The following is a 23807-nucleotide window of genomic DNA, read 5'->3' as shown; positions in this document are numbered from 1 at the left end:
GAGAAAAGGGAACCCTCCTACACTGCTGGTGGGAATGCAGTTTGGTGCAGCCATTATGGAAAACAGTTTGGAGATTCCTTAAAAAATTAAAAATAGACTTACCATGTGATCCAGCAATCTCACTCCTGGGCATATATCTGGAGGGAACTCTAATTAAAAAAGATACATGCACCCCAGTGTTCATAGCAGCACTACTTACAATAGCCAAGATATGGAAACAACCTAGACATCCATCAACAGATGGCTGGATAAAGAAGTTGTGGTGTATTTATACAATGGAATACTACTCAGCCATAAAAAAGAATAAAATCATGCCATTTGCAACAACATGGATGGACCTGGAGATCATCATACAAATGGAAGTAAGCCAGAAAGAGAAAGAAAAATACCATTTGATATCACTTACATGTAGAGTCTAAAAAAATGGCACAAATGAACTTATTTACAAAACAGAAATAGACTCACATACATAGGAGACAAGTTTTTGATTACCAGGGGGAAAGGGCGGGGATGGAGGAATAAACTGTGAGTTCAGGATTTGAAGATACTAACTACTATATATAAAACAGATAAACAACAAGGTCCTACTATATAGCACAGAAACTATATTCAATTCCTTGTAATGACCTATAATGGAAAAAAATATGAAAAGGAATATACAGGTGGGAAGATATAGCTCAGTGGCAGAGCACATGCTTGGCATGCATGAGGTCCTGGGTTCGATCCCCAGTACCTCCATTAAACAAACAAACAAACAAACAGATCTAATTGCCTCCCCCCTCAAAAAAAGAAAAGAAAAAAGAAAAGGAATATATATATATATATATACACACACACACACATATATATACATGAATCACTATGTTGTATACTAGATACTAACAACATTGTAAATCAATTATACTTCAATAAAAAGTAGAAAAAAATTTTAATAGCCCATATGACAAACATACGGTAATGGCTACCATATTGGATGGCGCTAAACCCTTCTAAAATTTGGCTCCATCTTACCGCTCCAGTGGACCATTGGCATTGTGGTTACTTGTATTTAGAAAGGAAAAAACAGGGAAGAAAAGAAAGAAATCACTCTCCAGCTCTATTTTTCAACTGGGTGCAAAGAGTATGGAGCTGCACTGTGGGAGGAGTGATTTTTATTCTCACCTTCTCCCCCCAGCTGAGTTCACCTTCTGCTTGTGTCAGCAAGATGGACCACAATTATGACTGTAAAACTGTATTTGGGGAGAAAAAGAAAATATGTTTGTATGATGGAAAAGGGTTTTGAAAGAGCTTTAGAGAATAAGACTGATAATGTATTGAACCTTCCCTGTGTCCCAGGCTAAAATTTTTACATGCATAATTTCATTTAATTCGCACAATAAGAGGGTAGAAATTTTTGTCTCTTTAGTCACTGTTGATTCCCAAGTGCTTGGAACAGTGAGTGGCACATCGTAGATGCTCACGTAAGTATCTGTTAAATGGATGAATTACTGTCCCCCCATTTTACAAATGACACAACTGAGACACAGAGCAGTTAGGTAATTTTCCTGAGGCCATAGAGTGACAGAGCAAGGATCTAAGCCCCTGTAGTGTGGGCTTCAAATCCCATCCCAGCATCGTGCATGGATAGCTGGCTTGTTTAACTGCATTAATAAATGATGGCCCATCTGCTGCTTCTTCTGGATTCATCTATGCTACCTGAGGCAGGAGCAAAGTTTAGATATAAAGGGAATGCTCGACTTTAAAATATTTGTGGAATGCCTACCACTTGCCACACTCTAGGGAAGCAGTGATGCGTAGCAGTGCTTCATAACCTTGAATGTGCACACGAATCTCCTGTGGATCTTGTTAACATGCAGATTCTGATTCAGTAGGTCTGAGATGGGGCCTGAGGTCCTCCATTTCTAACCAGCTTCCTGGAGATGCTAATGTCACTGGTCCAAGAACAACAGTTGGAGAGTGAGGGACACAGCCCTGCTCTCAGGGAGCTCATATTCAGGAAGTGGAGGGGAGGGAATTCATAATGACATTGCAGAGTGACATTTACGCTGATAGGATACAGTCGGTGCTGGGGGGCTTGTGAAGGGACAGCCAGCCTGGAGAAAGTGATACCGAGCTGAGGCTTAAAACAGGCATGGGGGGTGAGGCACATAAAGAAAGTAATGGAAGGGCGTTCCAGGAGGAAGGAACAGCATGTGCCAAGAATGAAGGCTCAAGCAAGGTTAGGCTATCTGGGCATATGAAAACAGTCTTGACGTCCTATGGTGCCCCTGCTTTCCCCAGTCAAATACCTTCTCTAAAGGATGGCGTGTTGGGTTTCAACTACTGCCTTTTCTTGGCTGCAGGCTGAGCCCAGGTCACCTGCAGATAAACAGCTTCCTCTGAATCCCATCCTCAAAGCGCCGCTTGGTTCTAGGTGATATTTCAGATTTCCTGTTTGATGTTTGGAATCCTCTGCCCACCACTCCTCAGCCCCAGGCGATGCGCTGGCATCCCCTAGAAGCCTGATGAGGCAGTTGCCATGGTAACCCTGCGACATCCCTGTAGCGGATGCTAATACCATAGCTCCCCAAACCCTGTGCCTGCTTCTCTCTGTTTGGTAAATTAATAACATTTAAATTAAACACATTAATTTATTTCATGTCAGTTAATTTGTATGTTAAGCTGCATGCTGGCTTCACCCTCCCCACCCCCTCCCCCAACACCCATTAATTAACTCCAGCCAAATTGGGAGCACATCAGAGAAGGTTGCAGTAGCTTCCAGCAAACTGCAATTACAATACTCTGCTCCTATGCAGAAAGTAATCAATGTCAGAATAATTGCTTTTCACAGGTCTACAGTCAGCTGTCTTGTCAGGTAGTTAACTTATAATTATAACCATTTGGATTTTTAAAGATAAAATATGTAGCCACAATATTGGAAGGACAAGGCCGTGGCTGTTAATAAAACTACTTGTGTTGAATATCTCAGTATCTCTCTTATTTCTATCTTTTTTTTTCCCTTCAGCACCCAACCATCTCTCTCTCAGGCTAGTGATGACCCACCCATGCCCCACCCTCTGCAGTTTCACAGTTTTCATTTCAAGTATCGTGATTCCCAACAGGTTAGTTACGGAGAAACGCTGAACACACCAGTGGGCTCCTCTGGACCCCAAATGGGCCAGTTTTTGCCTTTCTTTATTTTCTGTTTTTGTAGAGATGGTGGGAAAGATAGTTCCTCCAAGTGAGATTACGTTCCCAAAAATCTGCACTTGCTGGAGGGGCACGGATGCTGCCCCGCTGAGTGTGAGCCTTGCTGATCTTATTGGAGCAGCTCCTCTCTCCCCAGACTTCCTTTGCACAGCTTTTAGCATGTGCTGGCCTCCTTCTCCAAGCATTGGGGCACAGGTCTTCATTTACGGTGGGAAACCAGTGTCTGGGAAACCGCAAGTCGGTGAATGCCCCTGGCATTCCAGTGGCTTGTTTCTTCGTTCTGGCAGGAAGTGGAGCTGCTGGAAGGCTGATGGGCATGCACAGGCTTCTACTGGTGATCCAACGTCACACTTTTCAAATGGGGTGTGCCGGAGCCCCTCTCACATTGTAGCCTTTGAAATGATGCGTCATATCCTGGTGGATCCTGGAGCTCCAGTGTGTCTACTGTCTGACCACCCCCTGCCCCTGCAGGACCAGCCAGGCGCTGGGTGTTGACCAAGGGCATCCTTGCACAGGCCTGCCCCTGTGTTAGCCTCTGGGGCTGGAGAGGTGAGCAAGAGACGTGTGCGCAGAGCCCGCCTCTGCTGGTGCTGGGACAGGACCCCCCCTTTTTTTTTTTCAATCACTGGGATCTTGTTAAAGAACAAAACGGGTTTATCACTTCTGCTACCGATTTGTGGAGGCCCTTTTTGACTTTAAAAATTTTTTTAATTTTTTAATTTACTTTTTAATTGGAGGGTGAGTTAATTAGGTTTACTTATTTATTTGTTTTTAAATGCACCCGGGACCTTGTGCATGCTAAGCAAGCACTCCACCACTGGGCCACCCCCTCCCCTGCTCTGCTTTGAGTTCTTACATTCACTGAAGGCCTTTATCTTCCAAAGTCAAATATTTCCTCTGTCAAAGTTGGCACCTTTCTGTAGTTTACAAAGATTTGTCTTGGGATGCGAAAGAAGGAAAAAACCCAACAGTATCTGCATGGCACACTCTCACACACCCACACACACACACCTCAATTTATCCATTTTCCTGGAGTGACAATGGCTTCCCCAGCTTGGGCAGATGGATGTTTATTACCAGGGTAAAGAGTTGCAGGGAATGAGATACCAAGTTACTAAAGATTTAAGGACAGGGTGCTAAAAAAATGACTCTGCAGGTTTTACAAGTATACGGGGAACTGCCTGTTTTCTGTACGCAGGAAAATTGAATTTACAAGCCCCTCTAAACCAGGAACTATGCCTCTTGACCCAGCGACTGCTGCACTGTAGGTATTTAATGAATGTTTATCTTAAGGTCCCGAATTTCGTTATGTCTTTGTACAAACCTCTAATCTAGTTTGTGCCCGCCGTTTCTCCTGACCTAGAAATCCTTTGTCAAAGATATATGAGGAATTGGTTGGAGAGCCATTTGTAGGAACTTCCACATGCCACCTGGTGTGTCCAGCTGTAGCCCTCAAAATTGGAGACATGACTACTGTTTGCCTATAATCTAGTTGTAATTATCAGGCATTTATTTCATAGGGTGGGGCCTGGAGGCATGTGAAGAGGGATGTCCAAATACCACATGTGTATCAATAAATCAACATCAGTGAGGTTCTGTGTTGATATGATGATACGCAGAAAAGAATCGATCAGTTGTACAAGTAGGATTCCCAGAACAAATAGCTTAGTTTCTTTCCTTATGGTGAGGCTTCCTGAGCTGATTCCTGCAGAGTGGCCAGCTCCGGCCAGACGGAGGATGCTTAGTGAGGGTTTTGCAGGTGCCCAGTACTGATGTAATTCATGTCTCGTGCAGGCAGAGAGGATGGTTCTCTTTGTTCTGGGAATGCGTGGGGAAGATGCTGCTTTTGGCTTTGTCTCATTTTCGAGGAAAATGAAAAAATACATTTTAGGACGTGCACTGTTCCCTCCCAAGAATAAAAGGCGGAGGGCTGCCTTTCAGTCCCATTGCTGGCTAGATTTTTGCCCTAGGATTTGAAAATGATGGAGTTGCGTTGTCATGGCAATGCAGCCCATGTTGTCATTTTGATATTGTGGCTGATTTCTCGCTGCCACTTTTATTTCAAGAACTGATGAAAGTTTCTTGAGACTCTGCTTCAAGGGTGGGTGGATGGACAGTGTAGATGTCCCGTGAAGGAGCAGGTGTGTGACATGCCTTCCTTCCTGGGTGTCATTGGCAGAGTGGAATTCTTGAGTCTCTGTGCTGGAGAGAAAAAGCTAAAGAAACTTGGTTTTCTTGCTTAACAGAACCACTTTCATACATCTAATGTCTCTGAACCACTGGGCCACGCTTGTTCCCCCAAACAAAATCATTTCCCAACGTGGGAACAAGTGTGTTACCTCTGATGTCTGGTGATTCTTAACGAACACTGATCCCTTCTATTCCCTGGGTCCACCCAACCTGCTGCCCCTCTGGGGTCTTCCTAGACTCCTCCTCTCTGGTCTGTCTAATGGGTCACCAAACCTTGTCATTTCTTAGAATGATAAGCAACATTGGTTGAGTGTGTTCTCAGTGTTAGACACCATCCTAAGTGCAGGATGTGCAGTAACAAACTCAGCTTTGACATCAACCCTGTGAGGCTGATGACGTTCCTTATTCTCCTTGGTGTGTAGACAGGAGCACGGAGGCACAGGAGGGTCAGATTACTTGCTGAAGGTCACAGAGAACGGTGAAGGCAGGGTCGGGGCTCCAACCCAGAGCCTGTGCTCTTAGCCACTGTGCCTCTACAGTGCCCAACTTCTGTCTCCTCCGTGCCTGTAGAATCCCCCAACTTCTGTTCAGCCCCGTCACCAGCACCTGGGCCCAGACCCCCTTCGTCTCTTGCTGAAGTGACCGCCCCTGCCTCCTGAACTTGTCCTTCTCTTTCAGTCTGGCCCCTTTCCTGTCTGTTCCATGTGCAGCCGCCGCCGGGATTGTTCTGAATTTCCGTCATGGTCACACCCCATCCCATCCTAGCTCAGCCCCTTCAGTGGACCCTCAGTGCCTTCCTGATGTGGCCCTCACTCCTTAGTGTGCACGTGACTCCTGTGCGTTCTGGCCCCCGCTGGAAATGATAGTGGAAATGTCCACGGACTTGATCATACAGGAGGTGACGTTTACTAAGCATGTGCCAAGTGCCAGATGCATTAAGGGGGTCATCTCGTTGGATCCTCCCAACAAGGCTGATTGGAGCTGATCATCTTCAGATGAAGACACTGTGACTCCCAGTCCAGGACTTTTAACTGCCTTGGCCTCCTGCATCCCGTGCCTTCTGCACCCAGGGGTACCTAGCAACTGGCCGTCTCCCCGGGAACTGTGTGTTTTCTCCCCTCTGGGCCTCCACCCTGAGCCTCCACCCGCCTAGCACTGGGCTTGGCACATAAAGACATTTGTTGAATGAGTGGAAGAACTTCATAGAAGATGCCATATTGTTCAGAATCCACTGGGGCCACTGATGTATCAGAGGGGGAAACAGGCCAACACCAGATGAGAAGCTGGTGACGGGGAGGACTGCCCAGGGAGGCCGAGTAAAGCTGGAGGCAGAAAAGGACAGCACGTGAGAGCCAAGTTGGGCAACTGATTTTGCCTCCAACACGAGAGGTAACATTGGGAGTAGACAGCAAGGTGACCAGTGGGGTCGGGAGTCAAGCTGGGAGGCTTTGAATGCCACAGACCTGGGGTGGGCGCTGCTGGGTAGTTTCTGGAGACAGTAAAGCAGCTCGGTTGATACAGGACTTGGTTCCTTCCCACTGACTGAGTAACAGGGGCCACGTTCTCCGGGCCGTGCGAGTACCAAGTTAGACATGGGATAAGGCTGTTAAAAGCAGGTTGCTGAAAAGCCTTGCACAAGAGCTTGCAATTTTATTTTGTAAGCGATGGAGAGCCACTGGAAGGTAATTCGCAGCACACACGCTCTCCCTAGCCTGCTGGGGAAGTTTAGATTGATACCGAATCACAGCTGCCATTGCAAAACTTCTAGAAGCCCATGTCAAGTGAAGCAAGAGAAGTTGAAATTGAAATCCTTCGCTAGCAAAAACGGGTTCTCTTCGCTTCTTCCCTCCTCAAACACACGCCAGGGAGACTCAGAATTTGTAAAGGGGAGTAAACCTGCAAAGCAGCGTTTAGTTCTCTATGAAGGCAGCTCACTCGGATGGAGCTGGGACCAGCAGAGTTCCCCTCCCATCCAGGCAGGGCGGGAGGGCCCTGGGAATGGGATGCGCATAGAAATCTCTGAGCTGTGACATCACGGCCCCGGCTCCGCTGTGTTGCCTTTGTGCACCTTTGATGGCTGAACTGAGTTATTAGCTCCGCTAAGAATGTCATCTAAATATAAACCTCCTCTATGACTAATAGATAAATGCTCCTTTTTGCCTTGATTTTCCAAACACCCTGTATCAGGTGGCTGTAGGTAATGGCAAAGCTAGACCTGGATCCACGCCACAAAAGGAAAAAGATACGTTCGTGGCCACGAGCCAGTTTAAATGCAGAAGCAGACGCGAGGGTGTTTCCTTCTAGCTAATCTTTTTTTCCTTCCCCCTGTGCTTTTGCAAAAACTTTCCAAGGTCCCCCAGGGCACATCACCCAGCCTGGCTGCAGTGAAAGAAAGTGGGCTAAGGACCGAACTGGTTAATTCTCATATTGCATCATTAAGGGAAACGATTTCTTTTCCATGGAGCCAAATTGGATTAATTATATGCAGGCAGAGCGTGCTGAACAAACGGCATCATGCGAAGGTGCCCAGCTGGGTCACGCACGATTTGGTCTTTGTGTTTTGCAACCGACAAGGCGTTTGCCATTTATACTCCGAATTAAACGTGCTGGGTTTGAACAGTCTCATGGCTGTTGCTGGTCTGTGATGGGTTTTAGTGCATTTATTGCCCCCCTCCCCCGCAAGATTTTATCCGTAATGCTACAGATTACCATTGGTGGAGTTAAAGCACAGCCAGGAGAGAGGGTTCATGGTTCACTGGACGCGTTTAGTGTCTGAGCAGAATGCAAAGTGCCGTCAGTCCAGTTATCCCATGATTATCTGAAGACAGAGTTGGCCTTCTGGTGACATCCCCGATGGCCCTTATTGGGCAGGTGACAGCGATGAGGGAAGGCTCTGTGCCCCCAGCACTGGCAGGGAGCAGCATGTGGTGGGGGGTGTGTTAAGGCTCTGACAAAGCTTTCGTTAGGTGAGAGAGGAGAGAGAGGCAGCAATCTTAGGTCTCCTTGTCTGATACCTCCAGGCTGCGCCTTGACAAAGCAGTGAAGAATGTCCTGGCGTCCCCCCTTCCCCGCAACACATACCTTCTTTTGCTCCTTCTTCAGCGACGCGAGGACATGCAACCACGTTGTCATTTCTGGTCTTGCCAGAGGTCCTAGTCTGACGGAAGGGCAGACGGGCACGCAGCTATTTCCACTGCAGTGTGATGGGCTGCTGCTGGCAGCATTTGCGGTTGTCACAATGGAGTTGTGTTGTGATTGACAAAAATTTGCCAAAGATAGAATTTGAGGATGTAGTTTCCTTAATGCCAAAGGCTATGGTGTTATAAGGCAGGAAATAGCAGAGTGCTCCTGGTTGGAGGGCCAGGTGGCTTCCCAGGGCCTCCTGATGGCCCCTGGGGATTTATAGCTGAAGGTAAATCACTTGCCCCAAAGTGAGGATTTGGCCAGATGTGAGAAGTTGCTTCTGCTATTCTCATGGGGACTTTTGGACTCTCTTGTCCATCCGCCCCCTTGCCCCATAGCTAGATTCTGGTTAGGTGTCTGCCCACTTGTCAGATGTAAATACCTCTAATACGTTCCCTGTGAGATACAGGGAGACTGTTTCCTAGAAGCATCCCTCAGCAAGCTCAGGCTTTAGCCTGTCTGATGTCCACTTTGCCTAGAGATAAACACAAAGTGTTTCCTGGGAGAATCTGGGAAGGCTTCACAGAGGAGGCCTCATTTGAGCTGAGTTTTGACCCATGAAGAAGAGTTCTCTAGGCAAACTTTGGAAGGGAGGAGCATCCCTGGCAAGGGAACCAGCACATGCAAAGGAGAGGAGGCACCATAGTGTGCCCTTGGGATAAGCTGGAGTTTGGCATGTAGAGAAGATGCTGGGATGAACAGAAGGGCTTATGTCCTAACTCAGGAGTCAGGTCCAAGAGATATGGGCATTTCATCAGTTTTGAGTGAGAGGAAGGAAGCTGGGATGGGCAGGACCATTGAGAGGAACTGACTCAGCTCCAGAGGGCAGAGCACATGGCTCCCCAGAGTCAGTGTGGTTCAGGCAGTGCTGCAGCAAGCAGAGGGTCTGCCTGTGTGAGTGGCTGGGGCGGTGTGTGTTCCGTGCATGAGCAGGTTTCCTTCCATGTGTTAACTAATATCTGAACGTTGGACTCTTCTTGACAAAATTATATATGCTGCAGAAAATTTAGAAAATACAGTAAGATGGGTATGTGCGTTACCTATAACCCCATCACCTGAAGGTAGCTGCTGGTAATCTTTGGCCAGTATTTATTGTTTATATACACACATTTTCCGAACAGAAATAAAATTGCATAGTATGGATTATTTTGTAATCTGCTGAAGCCATCATAAACTTCTCTCCATGCCAATACGTATCATTCCATGATACTAGTTTTAATGACTCCACGATAGTCCCTTGATAACAAGCACGATCATTTATTTGTCCAGTCGCCGATTGCTGGGCACTCAGTCCACCCACGTGCAGTGTGCTTTACAGCTCCTTGTTCCCCGTGTCCCCCTACGACACTCCCCACTGGGGTAGAAACGCCACTTCTGACTCTTTCACATAAAGCAGCGCTGACTCTGGTCTGAAGCTGTTCTTCCTTGCAGTTTGTTCTGTGTTAACTCCCCTTGTCGGTCTGCAGAGGAACAGGGACCAAATTTAGAGCCCCGAGTCCTGTGATGCACGGCTCCTGCAGCGTGTCGGGAGACAGAATCTTTGATTTAGACATGTCCATTCCTCTCCTCCAGCTGTTTCTAAGAACCACAGCACAGAGGCTGCTGACAGCTTGTCACGGTAAATTTGGCATGGTGGCAGCCTGACCAGAAACATGCCACCCACATCATGGAGAAATGAGGTTCAATTAAGCCTCTTAAGTCTCTTGGCCATGCTGCCTGAGTTGGTTTTTTCATTTGTGTCCATGCTCTGCAGAACTTGGCCAAGTGAAATTGTATTTCTGCACCAGTGAGTTTGTTTAGGCTGCTCTCTAATGAGCTTGTGTTCAGCTGAAAGCTTGAGAATTCACTGTGTGTATATCCTGGTGTGTGTGTGTGTGTGTGTGTGTGTGTGTGTGTGTGTGTGTGTGTGTGCGCGCACCATGGAATGTGTGTAGAGCCAGAGGGCTTTGAGTTCCAGCACAAGAGACTGACCGCCTGGAGAACCAACTTGATGAGGGGCTTGAGAATCTGGCGTCCATGTGACCTGTAGGGAGAAGCCTGAAAAGGAGGTCCTACCTTGGTATGACCCTGGGGTAGAAAGTAGAATAATTCTGCCTATCTGTTTGCATATCCATCCATCCATCCAGTCATCATCCATCCGTCAGCCCATTCATTCTCCATCTACCCATCCATCCATCAGCCCATTCATCATCCATCCATCTGTCCATTCATCATCCATCAATCCATACATCCATCTATCAATCCATTCATCATCCATCCACCCATTCATCAATCCATTCATCATCCATCCACCCATCTATCCATCCACCCATCTGTCCATCCATCATCCATCCATCCACTCACCCACCCCCCCCATTTATTCACTCATTCAACAGTATTTGTTGGACATCTACTATATGCCAGGCTCTGTTTTAGGCCCTTAGGGCATACAGTGAACAAATGTAGCAAAAATGAGGGTCATGACAAAGGTTCTCTCCTTGACTAAACTCAGATCAAACTCTCCTGAGCTCTTTTCCAGCCAGGCTTCAACTTCTGGATTTCTATGTTTATCTCTGAATGCTGCTGAGTCAGTTTAACAAGAAACCCCACCTTGGCAGCTCATTGGGCTCCTCATCCTCCAGCCTCCTCCAGGGGATGTCTGCCCACCCTGGCCTGCCTTCAGCAGGAATCCTGGTGGATCAGTTTAGCCAGAATCCTTTCTTATCCTTGATGTTTCCTCTTAGTAATTTTCCAACCATTGACCTCCACACCTGCTCCTTGGTTATAAATTCCTGCTTTCCCTTGTTGTATTTGGAGTTGAGCCCAGTTTCTCTCCCCCACTGCAAGACCCCATTGCAATGGTCCATGTACTTATTGCAATACACTCCCCCACCATTAAAGTCTCCCGTATGGTGCCTTAAGGAGTGTCACTGAATGATTTTTTTAGTGGTAGATGTCATTGAGAAGTTAACCCTCCAGTGAAGAGCCAAAGGAGTGAAGGAGTTAGCCATGTGGGTCTCTAGAGGAAGAAAATTTCAGGCGAAGGGAACGACCAGGGTGGAGGACCTATGGAATAGCATCCTGGGTGTTTAAGGAACAGCCCCGGGACAGACGACCTTGGCAGGATATTAGGGGAGAGTGAGAGGAGACGAAGTCTGAGCAAAAAGGCTCCAGCTCAACATACCTTTCACCCTTGCCAGTAACTTCAACACAACAAAGGACAGCAATTGAGTCATGGATATGGGACAGTGGAGAGCTGGGTGCCAACTCCAGGCACCAGCACCTTCCTTCCTTGGCTCCATTGAAAAGGGTCCTGGGGCTTAAATGTCGTGAAGCTGCAGTGGGTCCAGGAATCCAGCCAGGAAGAAGCACAGGGTAGAGCGTGGGGCTCGGAACGAGACAAATAGATCTGTGTTTGAATCTCAATTATTCCACTTACATTTGTGAATTACTTACTCTCTCCAAGCCTCAGTTTTACCACCTGCAAAAGTGGGGATTGCAGTCATAGTTGTTATCTATTAGAGGGAAATGAACTTGCTGTGTTCATATCAGCCCCTGAGTGGCAGAGCCAAAGGTTGAAGGAATCTCCCCGCCTCCAAGTCCCTCCGTGCCTTCCTGCCTTTCATAAACTCTCCAGACTCACAGGGAAGACTAATCAGCTAGTAAGGTGTCTGAAAGGGGCTGGCAGATGGTCAAGGGCTGTGGAAGTGTATGTTGTCATTGTTATCACAGATGGCACTTGGGGTTAAGTTCTGAGGTGACCCTGGCATCTAGCAACATGAGATTGGCCACAGCAGTCGGCAGTGGCCTTTGAGTGACAGCTAAACATTCTGCTGCTGAAGGTCACAGAGGAGCTCAGCCGGGCCGAATATGGTTAAGAGATTTTATCATCACATTCTGCACTTCAAACGATTATTTACACAGTACGAGGTAGCGATGGCCGCCGCAGATGCGTTTTGCTAATTGATTTATGTTAACTTCCACGCGTGCCGTTGATCGATAGAAACAGCCTTGTTTTGTTGTGTCCTTGGAGGTTCAGAACCAACTTCACATCCGTACATTTGGCACAGGCAGCCTCGCCAGCCCTTTTGCACAGGGGAGAGGAGTGCAGATAACTGTGGATTATCTAGATTTTTCTACATTGTCATGTGTGCCCATTTCCAATCAATCTAGATAGACAAGCTTGTTCTGCAAATCTATTTCAACATCAGATTTCTGGCAACGGCACCAACATGCGTATCACCCTTAGGCTGGGGATTCTTATGTAAACTTTCAGTAAATCTTACTTGAGTAATAAATTCAGTTGGCTGGACTTGGCAGAAAAGAGAGAGAGAGAATGGGAGAGAGAGGGAGGAAGGGAGGAAGAGTTTTCTGCCTGTGATATTTGAACTGGAGAGAGTTCATGTTTACCTGGCTCAGGCAATGAACCTGCACCTGCCTGAATCATTTCCACCAAATGTGAGTGCCCAGAAATAGGACTCACACCTGGCCTTTTCCGTTTGGAAACAGCTGACTCTGGAGCAGGAAACTGAAGCTCAAGAAGGAGAAAAGGACAGGCTGAAAGAGGTGGAAGGAGCCCATTCTGGGAGCCTTCAGAGCCCCGGTGGCTCAGGGAGGGGTGGGGTGGGTGGGCGAGGGTGTTCTTCCAGTGGACTCCAGTAGACACTGAAGCCTGGGTGAGGTTCCTCTGGGTCTTTACGGGAGCCTTGCTCTTCTTGCCCACTTGAAATCCTCTCCTGAGATCCCAGGAGTTCATACCGTTGATATGAAAATCAAAGTAGTCTGTAAGTAGGCAGAGGAGCTATTTTTAACACTTAAAAGGATTTTGATTACAAAGTAATACGTGCTTGCAGTTAAGCATCAAACAATGCTGAAAGGCTTCTAACAAAACAGTGCCCTTGTTCCCTCAGTACCCTCCCCACTTCCTGCTTCCCAGAAGCAACCACCTCTGCATTCTTTTCACTGTTTCTTCTGTAATTGCTCCCACGTTTCCAAATAGTATCATTATCTCTTGAATGATCATTTTGGACCCTGTTTCTTTTGTATGACACTTAGGTGAGGATTTCTGGCTTCCATCTACCCTTTGTTCCTTTCTCTCTATGCCACCAATAGTGTGATTGCACACTTTGATGTAATTATTGTTGTTTCCATTATTATAACCATGCTAATATTTTTAGAGTTGAGTCAGGGAGTATGTTAGTGAGGCGGGAAGCCCCATAAAAAGACCGGCAGGACCCCTAGGCAGGGCCGCTGCTCTCCTCCCAGCACCTTCCGGTTCCCTGGCCCAGAGGCTCTATCTCACTTTTTGTCTCTAAAGTGGCTAACTTACACCTAAAATTCTATTGGTTACCTGAGTTCATTTCTGATTGGTTATTTCCTTCACTCCTGATTGGTTGTTACTCTCACTTCTGATTGGTCCACTTCCGTAACTTCTGATTGGTCCATTTGTAGTACTTTATTTGCATGGAGCTCACTCCTGATTGGTTATTTCTCTCACTCCTGATTGGTCTATTTCTACAAAGCTTGTTCCTGATTGGTCAACTTCTGTTATACTTTATTTGCATACGATGTTGCAAAGTGTAAAACTGGCAGCCTATAAAAGGCCTGTGTAACCCTACAGACGGGGTCCAAAGCTTGGAGTGTTAACTTCTCTGGGCTCCTTGGTGTAATAAACCTGAATTCTCCAGCCCTCCGAGTGCTGCTTTGTCTCTCGCCCGGATCCAGGTTGCTGTCACAACTGAGTTGTAACACTGAGCTGTAACACATTTTTCTGCAACAGTAGATCTTAAGGGTTTTCACCACACACAAAATAGTAATTGTGTTTGGCAATGGATCTATTAATTAGCTTGATTGTGGTAATCATTCCACAGTGTAGACATATGTCAGGTAATCCTGCCGTACTCCTTAAATACATACAATTTTTATTGGTCAGTTTTATCATAATAAAACTGAGAGGAAAAAAGTCGACATTGTTTAATTGTTTTCTGGCTTCTGGTATTATTGAGAAGTCCAGTGCCACCCTCAACCCTGGGCCTTTGTATGTGACATTTTATTCTTTGGATGTTTTTAGGATCTTCTCTGTCTCTGGTTTAAAAGTTTCATGATGATGTATTTTGGTGTGTGTTTTCTTGCATTTCTTCAAGTGGAGCTCATGTCTGGTACTGGGACGTCTTCTTGTCTTATTTCCTTGTTAATTTACTGTCTGTTTTCTCTGTTCTCTCCTTCCACAAATCTTTTAGCCACCTGTAGGCCTCCTAGATTGATCTTCTAATTTTCTTATTTTCCTTTCCCCTTTTTGTCCCCCTTGTCTTCTGAGAAATTTCCTCAGCATAATGCTCTACCCCTTTTACTGGGCATCATGCTCTTAATTCCAGGAAGCTTCTAGTTCAGTTTCTTCAGAAACTACACCCCCATCTCCTCCTATGCAGTTAGGGGCAGGCAGGAAACTAGTTGTGTATCAGCTCCTTATTCAGACTTTCTCAGTCTCTCATTTTCAGCCCTTACCTCAGCCCGTCTACCTCTATACCTGGTGCCTTAGAGTCCTGAGAATTTCTACAGTTCCCAGGGCAAAGCAACTTACTTACCAGTAATGTGTCCCTCTGCCAAAACGTAAATTGAACTTTCTTCTCTCATTTACTTTCTGCTCATTCTTCTTTTCTAATTGTGGTTCAGTGACACAGATTAACGTCTAGTTTAATTCAAGCTGCACTTGGGTCTCTTTTTTTTTTTTTTTGGTTCTCCTTTCTGTTGTAAATTGATTTGTGAGAGGGAATTTGTGAGGGGACAGAAGCTTTTACTCTGCCATCTTGAAGTTGGAAGTCAAACTGCCTATTTAATGAGTTCTTCAAGCTACTTCTTTGGATAATAAAGTGAAAGGTAATTTGACACATGATTAACCATCCCTAGTAGTGCACACTTTGCTTGTTAGGATTTCAGCCTTCCTTAAATGCCAAAAGTATCATTGCTCCAAACCTTTTGTGAGTTACTGACTTTAGCAATGAATGCAAATTGTTCCTGCTTACTTTACTGGCCTCAACTGTCTCTCACCATAATAACTGTAATTGACTTTTTAAAAAAATGTTTTTTTCCCTTTTTTCATTGTGGTAAAATACACATAATAGAAAATTGACCATCTTAACCATTCCTACGTGTACAGTTCAGTGGCATTAAGTGCATTTACATTGTTGTGCAAACACCACCATCCATCTCTAGAACTTACCTTCCCAAACTGAAACTCTGTAACCATCAACACTAACCCCCTATTTCCTTCTCCGCCCAGCTCTTGGCAACCACCATTCTCCTTTCTGTCTCTATGAATTTGACTACTTCAGATACTGATTATAAGTGTAATTACATGTTTGTCCTTTTACGACTAGCCTGTTTCAGTTAGCACGTCTTCATGGTTCATCCATGTTGCAGCACGTGTCAGAACTTCCTTCCTTTTACAGGATGAATAATACTCCATTGTATGTGTATACCACATTTTGTTTATCCCTTCATCCATCAATGGACCCTTGGGTTGCTTCCATGTTTTGGCTATTGTGAATAACGTTCCTATGAACATGGGTATATAAATACTCATTCTAGGGCCTGCTCTCAGTTCTTTTGGGTACGTACCCAGAAGTGGAATTGCTGGATCAAATGGTAATTCTATTTGCAAATTTTGAATGGCCATACTGTTTTCCATACTGGCTGCACCATTTTACATTCCTACCAGCAAGGCACAAGGGTTCTAATTTTTCCACATCCTCACCAACACTTCTGTTGTCTTCTATTTTTTGTTTGTTTCGTTGGCATTTTTTTTTTCATAACAGCCACCGTAATGGGTGTGAATGTGACATAGTTGACCTTTTTAAGGCACGTGCGCACTTTTATGGAGTGCTGTTTAAAGTCCATGCCTTGTCTCCTTTAATCCTCACACCAGCTCTCGGAGGAAGGCACTGTTACTCTTCCCATTTTATGGATTAAAAAAATGATGTCCTAAGAGGTTAGGTGACTTGCCCAAGGTGATACAGTGAATAAGAGGCAGAGCCAGTGTTCCGGTTATCCACCGCCAGACAGCAGACCACCCAAAACTTAGGAGCTTAGAAACAACGATCTGTTACAATCTTTCACAGTTCTGTGGGTTGACAGGGCTCAGCTGGGTAGTTCTCAAGTATGTCTCCCATGTGGCTGGGCCAGATGGTGACTGGGGCCGCAGTCAACTGAAGGCTTGACCAGGATGGATGTCCATTGGCTTCTTTTTTCCCCCCTGGTTTTGGGGAGATAATTAGGTTTATGTATTTGTTTATTCTTAGAGGAGGTACTGGGGATTGAACCCAGGACCTCATGAGTGCTAAGCATGTGCTCTACTACTTAGGCTATACCCTCCCCCCTTCCATTTGCTTCTTTATGCACATGTTTGCCTTCTCTGTGCTTCTCCATGTCGTCCCTCTCTTTCCCTCCAGTAGAGTAGCTGGACCTCTTACATGGTAGCTCTGGGCTCCAAGAGGTAGGAAGTGGTAGCCGCCTGGTCAGGTGAGGGCAGTGCAGGGCATGGCACAGCATCACACCCACCATATTTAATGCAGTCACAGGGCCCACTAAGATCCAGGGTAGTGGAGACGGAAACTGGCCTTCTTATGAAAGAGCAGTGAAGCCACATGATAAAAGAGCACGTGGGATGGGAGGTGCCAGCACCGCCATCGTTGGAAGATAACACCTTCCACAATCAGGATCTGAGCCTGCAGACATCCGGCTCCAGACCCTCTTACTTGACCACCACGCAGTACTGTCTTCCTGCTGGTTTATCTTTACTCTTGGAGTTGTCAGAGTCTAAAGAAATAGAACCATTAGGGATCACTTAGTCCAGTGTTTTTTAAAATCGTTAAAAAATGTTGAATCCTTTCGTCAAATGATAACTTACAAGGCAGTTAAGAGTAAAGCGAATAAATGGAAGTCCCAGGCTGTGAAAACTCAATGCTCTCCTTCCTTCCAGGCCACGTGACATTGTGCAAGTTATTTAACTTTCACGTGACTCCGTTTTCTCTCTGGAAAATGGCAATAATAATAGTAACAAAACCTACTAAAGGATTCTGATGAGGAGTTGATGAATTAATAATATGTAAGTGCTGAGAAGAGTGACAGGCATTTAGTAAGGGTTCAATAAATAATAGCTGTGGTTATTATTGTTACTATTACTACTAATATTGAGACTGATAAGTAACATAGGATAAACCAGGAGATGCTCTGAACTGGGACTTGGTCAATGAGACTCCTCTTCTATGACCTATATCGCCACTGAGGTGGATGGATATGCTCTCAGTCAGTACGTAAGACCACGTCATGGATGCAGCAAATTCTTGGCAACTCCTCCCAGTGAAAAGTAATTCCCCTCTCCCTGAATCTGGGCTAGCTTTAGTGACCTGCTTGACAGCAGAATGTGACAGAAGTGATGTTAGGGGATTTCTGAAGCTACGTCAGAGGAAGACTTGCAGCTTCTGCCCAGGTGGCTTGAACTGAATGCTCTAGGGAGATCCAGTCACTAAGTAAGAAACCCACCTGCCCCAGGACCATCATACTATGAGCCTACACCACTTGGAGAAGGCCTGGGGGATGAGATGCCATGTGGGAAGAGAGAAACCAAGGAACACCAAGGGGCCAGATCCATAGGTGACAAAGCCATATAGAAGTAGATCTTCCAGCCCCAGCTGACTTCACTTGGATCAGAGGTGAACTTTCCTGACTCACAAAATCATGAGCCAAATACAAGGGTTGTTATAAGCTACTGAGTCTCGGGGCAGTTTGTAACATAGATAACTGGAACAGTAAATATAGCCACCAGTTGAATGTTTACATGGAAAGGTACTGGTCCAGGGAGGAGAAGCAGTCCACAGGGTCACTCACTGAGGACAGTTTGGTGGGACAGTTGGAAGTAGGGCCTCTTGACTCAGTTGCTTGGGTTCAAGTCATTTGCTATTTGAGCAAGATTCTTAATCTTCAATCTCATAAGCCAGTTGTAAGAATTAAATGAAATAATGTATTTGTAAATGACCAGTATATAGTAAACCGGTCAATAAATGTCTACAGTTATTAGCACCAATGGTAACTGATAGCAGATCAGAGTCCATGTTCTCTGGTTCCAATCGAATACATTCCTGGGGAGCCAGCCTGCAGTGGGTTGTGGGTGTGTGTGGAATTAGAGAGATTTCCACCCAGGCTTTGTCACTTCCTAGTTTCTGTTTCTGCAAGCAGGTTGCTTATCACTGAGCCTCAGTTTCTTCATCTGTAAAATGGGTGTAATAACAGTAGGGTTGTTGTACAGATGAAATATGACTTCTGTTTTTCTAGTCACAAATGGATGTGATATGAAATTGAGGGGAAAGACAGAAAAATATACCATCAAAGAAGGGCTTGGAAGATTTACCTCAGTGCAGAGAATAGACCAAGTCCATTTGCCCTGCTTTTTCTGTTTCCAGAGAAGCACTTTCCATGTGAATTCTCCAAAAAATTAGTTTTAATTATCTAGTTGGAAATCACCAGCAGTTTGATAAAAATTTTAATAGGAATCCTGGACGACGGGCCCATCCGGTGACGACAGTGCACCAACAGCAGCTGTCACAGGTTCGCAGAGAACCACTTTCAGCGTGATGATGCTCTTTCTCACCAAATGAAAACTTAATTAAAAAATCTCCATCCCAGGTGCAGCCAGAACAAACATTCCCAGAGTCAGAAATGGGGAAAATACATCCAAAGTATGTACAGGAGCTGGTGTGGTTTAATATCCATGCCTGCTGTTGAAAATTTAGGCAGGAAGGGTTATGTATATATTTTTATTTATTAATCAGTCAAAAAAAATTCCCCCCACCAAAAATAAAAAAAATAAAGGAGGAGGAAGGAAGCCTGAGGGTGTATGTGTGGGATCCAAATACATTCCAGCATCACATCTTGTTTGCTGGCTTTTGACACAAAGCAGAAATCATTTTCCTCCTGCCTGGAACTTTGCTTACAGTGATTATTGAAGACAGCTGCATGGGTCAGACTCAGTGTGTGGACCCACAGACGGTCTCCCTGCACTGCTGTTACAGCAGATCGAGGGGCTTTACTTAGCAAGCTGTGTGTGGCTGGCATCCAGGACTAGCCGTGCTCCGCCCTCTCACTCACAGTCATGGAGTTTCCCGGGATGAGGGTATGGTCAGGGCCCAGGGGCTTGGCCCCTGCTTCTCTCAGGGTCACCAGATCACAAGCTCTGTGTTTCATTATTGGCAGCCTGTACATTTCCCTGTTAAATCCTGAACAAGCGTTAACCAGGGCAGCCATTTTACCAGTATTCGTTCCTATCAGAGAGAAAGAAGATTGGAAATATTCTTGTAACTGGCTTGGGCTTGGGGTGCCTAGGGCACTTGTGTGAGCCTTTTGAACCACAGCATTCTCTGCTTAGTGGGTCCACTTTATTTGTTCCCTGGTCTATCAGTTTGCCCATCTATCCATCTTTGTATAGAAACAGAACCAACAGAATCATGAACTGAAGCCCGGGGCTCTGCCCCGATGGACGTTGGGGAGGGAAGCATGGCCACCCCTTCTTGGCCCCCATTGCTGGCTCCTGAAGCACCTCCGTGGGACCTCCCAGGAACACATCTTTGAGAACCATGGATCTCGGCCATTTGCCTAAACCTAACCCTAAAATTGGAAGCTTTCCTTTCCAATTTTATTCCCAAATAACTAGATCCTTCTTGAATTCCAGCCTGAACATCCAGGAGCCCACTGAACAGTGTCCCCCAGCTGCTCAAATACGGTCCTTCAAATGCAACCCATCACCCTCAAGCCTCACACCAAACAAGCAACCTCTCCTCTACTTTTAATTAATGGTACCACTGCCTGCCCATTTGTCCAAGCCTGAAATTCAGAATGGTTCCTTGTAGTACTTATTAAAAAAGGTTTAAATAAGTCCTTCCTCCCTCCCTCCCCTTTCTTTCATTTCTTTTCTTTTATCCTTCTTTCTCTAGCTTAGCTGAGGTTTCCTGAGGTCTTCAACGTGTGGGGAGCTCTGCTGGCACTGGAGAGTGATGGTGATGAAAACAGACAGTGCCCCTGTCCTCAGGGAGCTCACATGATGGATGGGAACCCAGACACTGATCAAAGAATCATAGAACAAGTGTAAAATCACAGGCTCTGACAGTGCCACCTGGAGGGCCTGAAGCGGTAGGGATGTTTGATGGGGTCAGGAGGTCAAGGACAGATCCTGGAGGAAGCAGCCTCGCCCTGACTGAGGAGATGACATATGAGTTATATATGATGCATGTAAATTAGTGCGGTTTGGAAGTGAAAGGAAGTGTTGTGAGTGATTGTCCTGGGACAACAGGCCTAAGCCGGGACTGTCTTGGGCAAGCTGCGACGTTGGGTCACCTTACGTGTAAGTCACCTGAACCCCCGTCAGCTTTTCCTCAGTGTGACCTCCTGCTTTTGCAGTTAGCGCACAGTGTGTGACATTCCGAGATGGGAGATGTGCGTGCAAGCCCCATCTCCACCTCACACCAGTGTATGGCCTCTGACATGTCAGTGGACCTTGCAAGCTCTGTGTAAACTTTTCTCCTAGAGAAAAGTCTAGAAATGTAGTGGATCCAAGATGGGAGATGAGATGAACACTGCCAGCTGCCAGGAGATGGGGGAGTACAAACAATGGCTAAGACAATGGGCCGTCGTAAACCAGTGGTTATGTGCTGTGCTGTGCTGTGGTGGTTTTAGGGTGCAGGAGAGCACAGAGGAGAGACAAGCATGCCCAGCTGGGGAGGAGAATAGGAAAAGGGCAATGAGGAGAGAGGTGGTGGGCACTGACTGTGATGCTGAGAAGGTTCTAGAACATAAGTGAGAAAATGCTGAGAAAGAGGCAGGCAGGTGCACATCTTGAAGGGCTTTGAATGCCTCCCAGAGAAGGTTTGGATTCCACCCTAAGGGCGGTGGGGAGCTTTGGTACCTGTTCATGTGCAGCTTCCCCAACAGAAGACAGAAACCCCATGGTGGCAGAGACATGCCGGCTTTTCCATAGTATTCTTAGGATCCCTGTGCCCAGTATACAGTAGGTACTTACTAAATTCATGTCAAGAGAATGAGTAGTTGGAAGGGGAGTAAGCAGGGGGCTGAACATGACTTGCCTTTTAGAAATGTCACATCGATGCAGAGGGGAGAGTAGATGTGAGAATCGAGGACCCAGGAAGTGAGAAACCAGGCAGGTGTCGTGGCCTCCAAGAGCCAGCCTGGCAGGGGGTGGTGGGAACAGTCACCATTCACCACTTGGACCTGCTGGTCCGGGAGAGAAGAACGTGTCCTGTTCTATTCTGGAATTCATGCCTAAAGATCTGAGAGGTAACGCAGTTCCTCTGCCGAAACACCTTTCTTCCTTAGAAGCATCGCAAACACGGTGTTACACACGCTCTGTGCAAATCTGGGCATCTAGTTGTTGAAAAGGAGGCATGGGGAAATCTGGTTGGTCTCATGAGATGCTTTTTTTTTGGAAGTCCCAACCCGAAGGACTATGGTGATGGATGAAACGGTGTGCCCTGCAGAGCGGCACTGTAGGAAGAAGAGTCCACACCAGGATCCGTTCTGCGCTGGGAACATTAGCCACAGAGAGTAATCACGCGTAGGGCTAAAGATGAGGAACCACACCCAAACGAAGCGTGGAAACTGGAGCGATTCAGGTCAGAACAGAGTGTTTTTGAGGATGATGCAAAGGACAGGACAAACCCGAGGCCAAAACGGTTTCATGGTTCCAGGTGTTCCCAGATGGTCTGCTCTTCAGCTCTTTTATATTTTGGCCAAAGGCTCAGTAAGGAGAGCGGCCCGCCCTTTGAGGCGCTAGGCTGTGCAAAAATGTGTTATCGGTTTCCCACTGAGATTAAACTTAGTACATTCCAAATGGCTTTGTGAAGGTGTTGCCTTGTGGATGGTTGTAAAACCTTGTTTATTTATTCAGGCAAATTGATTGGCGGCAAGGCCGTTCTGAATTGCTGCAACAGCCTGAATTGACTAATTGTTTAAAGCAAATGACACACATGAAACGTTTGTTCATTAATATTTCAGGTATTTATCGAGCACCTGCTAAGTAAGAGCCCAGAGCAGGGAGCTGGGAATCAAGGGTCAACAAAAGAGACTCAGCCCCTCTGCTCAGGAAGCATAGAGTCTAGAAAGCACAAAAGACAAACGGTGATCAAATGATGGTCCAAATCAATCTGTAATTAAAAACTATGATCACTGCTACAAGGGAACAGTTCAGAGCACTAGGACATCATCTAGCAGGGAAACCGAATAGAGTTTGGGGCGGGGGCATGGTTCAGGGAAGGCAGCTCCAATGATAGCACATTCGAGCTGATGCAGCGAATCCAGTTAATAGGTGGTCGAGGGTAAACAATCCAAGGTCGGGTCAAATTTGTTTCCGTGAATAGGTGAGATGTGTTTGAGGCAATGGTGTGTAAGCAAAGGAATCACAAAATGCTCAAAAACGTGTAATCTTTAACAAATTCAGTATGCACATCTTTACAATGTCGTTATTATTTTAATTTTTCTTTGCTCAAATTGCATTACCAATCACAAGTTCCTGACCATGAATTAATGGTCTTTTATTTATTAATTCAGCCATTTTGTATTGAACTCCTGACTACCTGCCATGTATCACCCATTAAGCCCAGCTGCTTAGGACTTACAGAGGCAAATAAAACCTTCTCACTGCACTGCAGAAGCTAATGTCCTAGTCGGGGAGACCTAATGTGTAGAAGTGTTGCCTGAACGCTACTTTCCACAACTGGGAAGTAACAGTACAAATAATTATAATAAAAAATAAATGCTGTGTAATTCCCTTCTACTTGGCTATGCTACCTGCAGAAGACTTTGAGCTCAAGGCATGCTCTCTATTTGTTCAAGATGGAGATCAAGTATGTGTGTCTGTGTATGTGTATGTATATGTGTCTGTCTGTCTTCTGTATCTGTCTATCTATCTAATCTATCTATCCATCCACATACATACAGGTGAGGTGTTTCTATAAATGTATACACATACACACAGGAGACCAATGCATTCCAGAGACTGACTCCTTGTTACAATCAGGTCTGGAAGGTGATTCTTCTCATAGGTCAAACAGAGGTTGACAAGTTGCCCGGTGTTTGTAGAGTAGAGGGTTTGTGTAAAGGATGTGATGAATAAGGATGGAGAGCCAGGTTAAAGCACTCTCAGATTTGGGTCATGTTGAAGGGAATGGGCTGTGATGGTGGCCGGATGGGGAAATTGGGGAGGC

General features: G+C 45.9%; 1 protein-coding gene and 1 non-coding gene across 2 annotated transcripts in view; both read left to right on the top strand.

The window, feature by feature from the left end:
* Nucleotides 1–23807, top strand: part of KAZN (kazrin, periplakin interacting protein) — a 991323-nt gene that overhangs the window by 107097 nt on the left and 860419 nt on the right.
* On the top strand, nucleotides 666–738 carry TRNAA-GGC (transfer RNA alanine (anticodon GGC)). Its single transcript has one exon. It is a non-coding gene; the product is annotated as a tRNA-Ala (tRNA).

The sequence above is a fragment of the Camelus dromedarius genome, chromosome 14, assembly GCF_036321535.1.
Source record: "Camelus dromedarius isolate mCamDro1 chromosome 14, mCamDro1.pat, whole genome shotgun sequence".
NCBI lineage: Eukaryota > Metazoa > Chordata > Mammalia > Artiodactyla > Camelidae > Camelus > Camelus dromedarius.
Note: the sequence above shows the minus strand (reverse complement) of the source record. Positions and strands in the feature narration are given on the sequence as shown.